We start from the raw sequence: 9808 nt of genomic DNA on the forward strand, positions 1-9808 counted from the left end.
TACAAAGATAATTTTCACTTGTTCCATCGGCAGATTTTTTTTTGCTGAATTCAAGCCCAAAAAAATGTGTAGTGAGATATTCTGACTAGAAATGAGAAAAATACACTTGGTAAGATTTTGCTTTTTTCCAGTGTAGGGGAAAAAACTAAACAGCAAAAAAAAAAATCCAAATAAAAAACAAAAGCAAAACAAAAACAACCCCCCCTCCCATAAGGAAAAACAAAAAAAAACATAATTTTATTTCCCAAGCCCAAAATTACAAATGTGTATTTGCAGGTGTTTTGCAGGGTTGGTTCGCTTTACTGTCCATTCACTAGAGAACATTCACATTTATCACCTTTACAAAGCTTGAATCTGAGAATTTTTAGTTGCTCAACCCAGCTAATCCATCATTAAAATCCATGGAAATTAATGTTTTTAAATTTTTGAATAAGTTCAGTAGAGGTTCATTTCAATACATTTGTGCGTAAAGTTCGTGCTGCTGTCTGTTTTAGCTAACTCCATTTCTAATATAACAGCTGTACTTGTTGTCTGCATCCATTATAACGATGACAACACTGATTTAGAGGACCAGTCCATTTTTGGTTCCTTCATTCATTCATTCATTTTCTGAACCCGCTTTATCCTCACTAGGGTCACGGGGGTCACTAGGAGCCTATCCCAGCTACGGGGTACACTCTGGACATTTCGCAGTTCATCGCAGGGCTGACTCTGTTTTTGGTTCCATTTACCATTAGTACACTCACCCCCAACATCTCCAGTGTCTCCTCTGCTCCTCTACAGCAGCAGCAGTGTGCACTAACCTCAACATGGAGTTGGCTAAAAGCAACAACAAAAGACTTCCAAGAAAGTATAAAATTTGTTTCTGGGAAATGAGTCTCAGTTTTTCTAATAAGAAAATTAGTCTGTCAAGCATGTTTTTCATCAGAAATGTTTTAATTTTTAAATAAAATTTATCTAACTTAAGACATTTTACTTAATATATAGCTACATGTAACCAGTAACAAGCTAAAAGATTGAATTGTATCTCAGAGGACGAAAAAGATTGTTGTCTTTAACTTCCTTAAAAGTCAGAATTTTTGTGCTATGTTTTGTTGAATGTTCTAAAGTAGCTATTCTTCTAGTTTTAAGAAATATAGTCAGAGATAAGCGGCCAGAAACAATACAAGACAATTTGACAGGGTTCCTACAGGTTTCTACAAGCTAAATTTAAGGCTTTTTTTAGACCTTTTTAAGACTGCTTAGAACAGAATTTAATGCCCATTTCACCGCCTAAAAATTTGTGACTCATAGAATTTAGGAAAATGCATTTATTTACTCCAGCGCCTTTAATCATTTCTCACCGGGGGCTGCAAAGTTTGCGATAATTAGTTTCTAATTTCAATGTAAATTGTCGGGTTGGAACGGAGTAGAAGAACGTACTTTTCATCTTTCCCAGACACATTTAAACACAACACAGCCAACAAGTTTATGGCATCATAAATTAAGACCCACCATGTAACATTTAATACCTTTTTAAGACTCTTTTTTTTAAGGTATTAAAAGTAAATTCAAGACTTTTAAAACTTAAGATTTGATATGTTAATTAGAATATTTGGTTTCTTTTAAGTAGCTACCGTTAGCTTCACATTATCAAACATGTCGGAGGCACAAAACCGACTCCAATCAACACAAACTTCACGTAAACACATTCCCATTAATTGTTGCATCACATCAGCGATAATAAGAAAATGTCCAAGTTCGTGGTTGGGTTGAAATAACCTGTTGCCCCTCATGTGAAAACATCATTCATGCTTTTTATTCCTTCACATTTGAATTCATGTTTCCCACCAACATTTCACTCGTCCTTTTAGACATCACCTCGACCCATCTATAAGATTTCCTCCCGCTGGAAGCACTTTACCTTTGATGGTGTTGACGCATTCTCCAAAGTCCCCGTTGCATTCGAAGCCTTTTTAATTAACAGGTAATTGAAAACGCCGGCTTTGTGTGGCTTTTTTTTTTTCCCGTATTCAAAGCAGCTAACCCGAACAACTGCGGCGGTCTTTCATGTAACCGCTCGGTAATTCATCTGAACCAGAACTGACCTAGAAACAAGTCGTGGAGTCATGCATTTTAGCATATGTTCAACCACACTCAGGAGAGGATAAAGATACGAAACAAAACAGATCAGCTGCTGTATTTATTTCCTCCACATTTCTCTCTCTGACGCTTTGACGCCCCCAAAGAAATTCAAAACTCACCTGCAAAGATCCTGCAATATGAAACCGTTTGCCCTCAATTTGTGCATGTCAGATGGGTTATTGGCCTTTTTCATTATTTCTGTCCCTCGCCTACTTCTTATTTCACCTCTTATTTTTTCATTTCTCTTTGTGAGCTGTAATATATTTTCCTGATCTCTTTCTCTCACGGTCCTTTGAGGTGCTTTGACAGCTATTAAAACAGGGACACTCCCATGACATCAGTTTAAAAAAGGCGCTTACGAGTAAAAGCCAGGCATATTCGCAGCTACATTCCTTGCGTAGTACATAAAAAGGTTCTGACCCCCGAGCCTATGAAAACCTCCAGCTCACCGGTCCTTTTTGCACCTGTGTAGCACCAGCTGGTGATTTGTTTTTGTTGTGTTCAGACCCCAGCAGCGCCTACACCGAGCCCTGTTATCTCCTCACGGCTCTTTGCAGCGCTGCTCCTGTGCTGTTGTTGAACACTGTATTATTTTCTATAAGCAACATCCATAATTCACAAGCTTGGCCCATCAAATATTGAGTAGAGAGATGGAGCTGAAAGGTCAGGAAGCTTACTTCTCATGTAAGGCCCTTTATAAAACCCTGTTTTTACTGAGTGCGGTCATTTTTTTTTTTTTTTTTTTTGCCAGAGTGTACTTTTTTCAGATTATTGAGGTAATACTTGATCAGGCTTTACTCACTTGATTCAAGGATTCAAAGCGTTTTATTGTCATGTGTACAGTAAAGATTCAAGTTTCTCTGTACAATGAAAATATTAGTTAGAGACCCATAAAGACCCAAACAGCCACTGGTGACCAAAACCATCGAACAATCTAAAATATTTAATATCTATTAATCCACTAATCTTATCAATCCATGTAAATAACACTGGTCAACAACAAATTTATTGTTTCAGTTTTTTGAGCAGATTTAGGATAATTTTGGTGTGCTGAATCCAAAAATCACAGTAATTTTGCTCAATCAGGTCAACTTTCTGAACTATGCTACATATTGGCTTTTTAACATTTTTGCTTACATTTATGGGCATTTTCACATCATATGATACAAAATTCTTTCATATTTCTTGCAATAAACGAGTTCTGAAGATTTTACTTTTGCCAATTTATGATTGTTTTTTTTAATATTACAGGTGAATGAAATGGCTTCGACTAGAAGATCTTGCAAAAATAAGCCTGACGTATTCTGCTACATCTGCGGTGAATACACCATTGTACCTAACAGGAATCCTGTTAGAAATTTTTTTTTTTTTCTCTTAAAACCTATTTTGGGTGAGAACTATATAAAACATCAACTGATAAAGTCACAAAAATGTAATCAATTTTGTGAGAAGATCACATTTTTCAAAATCAAATTAGCAAAAAAACCTGACCTGATTGAGAAAAACAGACATCATTTTTGGATTTAGCGGTGCAAAATGGTCCTAATTCAGTTGAAAAAACCTAAACAACTTGCAAAAAACATTTTTTTGTAACCCAGTATAATTGGTGTAAAATGCAGTTTTTCATCCATTCGTGGTCATCAGATATGACCCATTTGGACGTTCAGAGGCTCTGTCCAGCTTTCCACACTGAAACACTGAATTGAAGTTTAATATTTATCAAAACAAATTAAGATGTTTAACCCATAAAGACCCAAAGAGCCACTGGCGACCAGATTCATCTATTGATCAAAAATGTTTAATCCACTGAATTTAACAATACATGTCAATAATTGGGTAAAATACAGTTTTTCATCTTTTCATGGTCATCAGATATGACCCATTTGGATGTTCGGAGGCTCCGTAGTTACCATGGAAACACTGTCATCTTCTACAACATTGATTCACCAGTAAAACCCACAGAGTTGGATCAATGACAGTGGATGGACACACTTGTTTTTACATTCAGTTATTGATCTATTTGCTGAAAAAGTCACTTTTTCTTCAGTTTTCTCTATTTCTGATATAAGAACCCACAACTTTACTCTGAGCTGTTATAAACATCTACATGATCAGAGAATTAAATATACGAAAATACCCGATTTTCATGAGAAAAACATGAAATAAAGAGGATAATATTATAATAAATGGTGATAAATCACATAAGTTATCGGTATATTTGTTGAAAATGTCACGTTTTCTTCAGTTTTCTCTTTAATGAAATGAGCTTTAATGAACATCAACATGATCAACGGCTTAAGTAGAGGAAAACATCTCATTTATGTTGAAAAGACACTAAATACAGAGGATAATATTATAATAAACAGTGATAAATCACTTAAGAAAGGTTAAATAGAGAGAAAAATTAATTTGGGAACTGCCACCAAAGAAGCGCTGGGTCTTTATGGTTCTAAATTGAAAAGGAGTATTTTAAATAGGAAAACAACCAAAACAAAGTGGCATTTAAAAATGGCATGCAAAAGAAAAATAGCATAAAAAATATATATATAAAAAACCCAACTACTGTTAGTATCTGCAGAAGATTGTGAGAGTAAGTTATTGTGCTTTTAAAAACATAAGTTAGATGACAGAAGAGGAATGCAAGAGTAAAAAAAATTGACTTTTTAGGAGAGGGTGTTTACATGAAAATGAGGTCTGTAAATAACACAAATTGAGGAGATTTTCATGTTTTGTTAAGTAAATACCCAGATCGTGTGTGTGTGTGTGTATGTGTGTGTCAGACCCTGTGAAATGGCAAGCAATGCTATTTTCTTTTGCATATTTACAAAAAACTAGAACACTTACACTTGGGAATCAACCATCCAGTGATGACAAGTTAGCTTATAGAAGTCTGCATTGGTTCCATTTTCAACTGTTTTACAAACTGAAAACAAAAATACCTCTACAGCCATGTGTTACTGTCCCTAACTACATTAGGTCACCCCCAGAGGGATGTTTTTTTGAAGAAAAGGTAATCACATGAAATGAGATTAGAAGTTGAAACGTAGCCTGACACAATATTTTTATGATTTAAGCTTCAAAAACAACACGTGGTTTTATTTGTGATGCTTCTGATGCTGACATGTTTAAGTATCATCATCTTCTGTTCTGAGGTGATGATAGTGAAGTTACTGTGAGTCTGCAGCGCTTTCATGAAGTTTGTGTTGAAGTCTGTTGTTTGTCGGCCTGATTTAACTCCATTTCTGAGCTGACGATCATCTTTGTTGTCTCCGTGTCAACAGCCTGTATGCACTGAGTTCTATGTAGAGGTCTGGGGTTGTTTTTTAAAATGAAAATCCTGTCTTCTTCAGTGCTTCTCCTCTGCTCCTCTACAGCAGCAACATCTGGAACAAGTGGTGCCAGGCACAACAAACCCCGCCCCTCGTATTGTAGCTTATTTTGGCATCGATCCAGCTGATGACATCATGTCTATGCATGTGGTGATGTCAGCATATCAGCTGCCTCTGTATATGTAGCAAGTTAGAAGTAAATTGAAACAAAATTGATGTTTTTATAGACATGTAAAATTTCACCTATTATAAGTAAATGGGGGAAAAAAAAGATTTGAAAAATTCATAAAAATATTTAACTTTGACTTATTTTTCCCAAAATGTAATGATTTCTATTCTGGGTCACTGGCAATCTATAAACCCAATTTGGTATGAATTCAACCAATAGTTTTGCTGCTACAGACATTTGAAATTTTGCCCATTATAAGTAAATGGTGAAAAAAAAAAAAAATTCATCAAAAACTGAAATTTTGATCTACTTTTCCCAAAATGTAATGACATGTATTTTTGGTCACTGGCAATCTATAAGCCTAATTTGGCCTTAATTCAACCAACGGTTTTGCAGCTACAGACATTTGAAATTTCGCCCATTATAAGTAAATGGGGGAAAAAAATATTTTAAAAATTCATTAAAATTTGAACTTTGACCTGTTTTGACATTTATTCTGGGTCACTGGCAATCTCTAAACCCAATTTAGTATGAATTCAACCAATAGTTTTGCTGCTACAAACAATTTAAATTTTGTCCATTATAAGTAAATGGGGAAAAAAAGATTTTTAAAAATCATAAAAAAATGTGAACTTTGAGCTACTGTTCCCAAAATGTTATGATTTCTATTCTGGGTCACTGGCTATCTATAAACCAAATTTGGTATGAATTCAACCAAAAGCTTTGCTTAACAAACAAACAAGCAAAAAACCCTCCAATTCGGGGGGCGGGGTTATAAAAGTGAGATATCCAATTTCAGTAACTTATTGAGGCGCTATGATAGGCTCCAGCATCCTCTCGAGGATTAAGCAATTTGGAAAATGAATAAATGAATCAATTAACTTCAACATTTCACCAAATGACAACGGACTCCAACACAAACTTCATCTAAGCACATGTGCAAATCTTACACATTGAAAAACAGAATATGAGCTTCTGTTTTTGGGGTGATGATAATGGAGTTAGTGTGAGTCTGCAGCTGTCGGTGTAAGGCTAAGGGTTTCACTACATGCCGATTCAAACTGGTGTTCTTCCATGAAGTTTGTTTTGAAGTCTGTCGTTTGTTGGCCTTATTTGACTCCATTTTTAAGCTAACAATCATCTTTGAAAGTTCCACCCGTGTCATGTAGAGACCTGGAGTTTTTTTTACATGAAAATCCTGATGTTCGCTCCTGATTTCTTCAGTGCTTCTCTTTAACTCAGGGTGTCAAACATGTGGCCTGGGGGTCAAATGCGGCCCACCAACAGTTCCAATCCGGCCCGTGGGATGAATTTGCAAAGTGCAAAAATTCCACTGTCAAGACTATGGAACTCATTTTAGTTCAGGTTCCACATACAGACCAATATGATCTACAGTCAAATAATAACAGCAGAATAACCGACAAAAAATAATGACTATATTTTCTTCTGGGTTGATGTGAAAAAAATTATATTACACTATGTCTATAAATAATGACAACTTCAAATTTTTGTCTTTGTTTTAGTGCAAAAAATAACATTAAATTATGAAAATATTTACATTTACAAACTATCCTGTAACAGTAGAATGTGAATAATCTGAACAAATATGAACAACCTGAAATGACTAAAGAAAATTAAGCACAATTTTAACAATTTTCTGCCTGTTACTAAGTGTTTAGTGTCTTTGTAGATCTGATCCAAATTGCACTTGTAGAAATGATACATTGAGGCATAATATAGTTAAAATTGTGCTTATTTTTCTTAAGAAATGTCATTTTTTTCAGGTTACTTAAATTTTTTTTGTTTGGATAGTTTATAAAAGTATTTTCATAATTTAATGGGGGGGGGGGGATTTGCACTAAACAAAGACAAAAATTTGGACTTGTCACTATTTATAGGTTATTATGTTATTATTTTGTGGTCCGGCCCACTGGAGATCAAATCGGGCTGAATGTGGGCCCCGAAAGAAAATGAGTTTGACACCCCTGCTTTAGCTCTTCTACAGCAGCAACATCTGGAACAACAAAAGTGAGATATCTAATTTCAACAATTTATGGAGGAGTTCCGATAGGCTCCAGCATCCTTTCGAGTGAATGAATTTCAACAAATGCCAACGGACTCCAACACAAACTTCATCTAAGCACATGTGCAAATCTTACACATTGAACTCTTCTCTAAAATTACTCCATTAAATGATCGCTTAAGATTGTGTTTTTTTTTTTTTTTTTGGCAGCAGAAAAAAAATCTCTGAGACTGTTTTTGTGTGCACGTTACAAAAGAAATCTCCAGTTCTGTCCTTCCCTTCAGCCTTCAGTACCAGTTACTGTTACTCGGGTGTATTGTCATGTAAATCTGCAGTTTCTCACTTGTGAACTCAACCATGAGGAGCGGCTAATGTGGGATCAATTCTGCGAAGAGGGAGACAGTCTTCATGAAAGAGACTGGCTTATTTTCCAGGCATGTTAAACAAGAAACTCCGTGCGTTCTTTTAATCATCAGTTCTGCTTTTTCTTACTTCTTTTCAGTCTCTTTTTTTTTTTTTTCCCCTCCTTTCATTGTGTGCAATCTGTGACATCTTGCACTTGTTGTTTAGCATGCCAACATCTCAAAGCCCCTTTTTTTTCAGAGATATACTGAAGGGCTTTCTTACAGCTCTAACTACATCATCTGTCTGCTGGTTGGTGAAAATCCTTTGAAATTGTGTGGTAATATTCCTTTATTTTGAAGAAAAAAAAAAAAAAAAAAAGAACTGAGTCTACTTGGTTTTCTTTGTGCACAGTCGAGGTCCTGCATAGGCCATTAACGTTCTTTTCCTTCTTTGCAGTAAACTTACTAAATGTCAAGCTAATGGCACCAGCTACTACTTTGATGAACAAACTCTATGTACATACATATAAATTTATATATAAATATCTATAAATGGGTCTTTGCACAAGTATTTCCATGTCTGCTCCGTGTGATTTTAACAGGAAAAACAAAATGAAACGTTCTGAAAAAAGACTTTATATATGCTTTACAGTTCTTTGTCTCATTAACATTTTGCACTTATTTAAAGAGGCTTACTTCTGTTTTGGGTCTGGCAGAGCTGTTTTCATGCCCAGCCAGGATATTGTACAATATGTATATGTATTTTTATTCATATGCATATAAATATATGTCTATGTAATTTGCCTCCTTTGTCATGTCTTTCTTGAATTTCTCATTTATCACCAGCCAAGGCCAGGAAAAGTTCCAAACTTTTATCCCACCGTCATGAACGGATGGATGTACTTTACGGACATAAAAACAGGATTTTATCATTTTTCTTTTTGCTCATAATGAATCCAAAAAAGCAATTTGAGTTTCAGGTATGTCTGAATAAAAACCGAAAACATGCGAAACGTTCAAAGCATTTAGTGGAAATATGAGTTTCTATTTATGGTCAACAAAAATCTGCAAATATGACTGACATGTTTAGAGCTCTTTCTATTCAGCTCTGGGTTTGCCTTTCTTCACTTTATTAAAAACCTTGGCTCCTTCCCATCAATGGAACCAAACAGTGGACACATCAGCCTTTCAGATCTGCCTTTTGAAATCCCACCGCACTTTTCTGGCTGAATCGAGACATTAATTGGATGAAAAAATGAGAATATGTTTCGTAAAAATGCGGAGTTACTCAAACCTCTTAAGAAATAAACCCCATAATTGTGAAAATGTGTTTTGACTGGAGGTGAACCCCGACGACCACCAGAAAAACTTCATTCATTTCAGCGCCGCATCTTTCACACTTTGCAAAAAGAAAGTATTTATTGTTCATTGAAAACAAACTGGTACCATTGACAGAGGTTAAGAATAGGTGGCGTGTGTTGAGAATATTTTGAAACGGTGCATTATGTGTGTTTTTGAAAATAAATGTGATTTCCTTTTAAAAATGTATGTGTCAGACAGAATCGGAGGACGTGTCGGTGACGGTTTTACTTCGAAAACTGCATCACTGATTTATTTTTGACTGTGATTCTAGACTTTGGGGGGATTCACTAAAGCAGCTTTTCCCATTTCATGTCAGAAAACAACTGTATGTACTGTTGAAATGATGAAGATGAGATGTGCATATCTGCAGGTTCTGTGTGTGTTTATAGTTCTTCTAAATAAAACCTCATTTTCACTGTCTTCTATATCAGCTTCTACACTGCTCCTGCTATTATTA

The 9808-nt window shown here is 35.4% G+C and overlaps 1 long non-coding RNA gene across 1 annotated transcript in view; it reads left to right on the forward strand.

Moving 5' to 3' along the window:
- Positions 1-1578: 1578 nt before the first annotated feature.
- The window catches only part of LOC115438772 (uncharacterized), a 17250-nt gene continuing 9020 nt past the window's right edge, over positions 1579-9808 (forward strand). The window contains exons 1-2 of the long non-coding RNA XR_003938156.1: positions 1579-3003; positions 3652-3653. This is a non-coding gene — a long non-coding RNA (uncharacterized LOC115438772). The remainder of the gene's footprint in view (positions 3004-3651; positions 3654-9808) is intronic.

The sequence above is a fragment of the Sphaeramia orbicularis genome, chromosome 18 (assembly GCF_902148855.1).
Source record: "Sphaeramia orbicularis chromosome 18, fSphaOr1.1, whole genome shotgun sequence".
NCBI classification, from domain to species: domain Eukaryota; kingdom Metazoa; phylum Chordata; class Actinopteri; order Kurtiformes; family Apogonidae; genus Sphaeramia; species Sphaeramia orbicularis.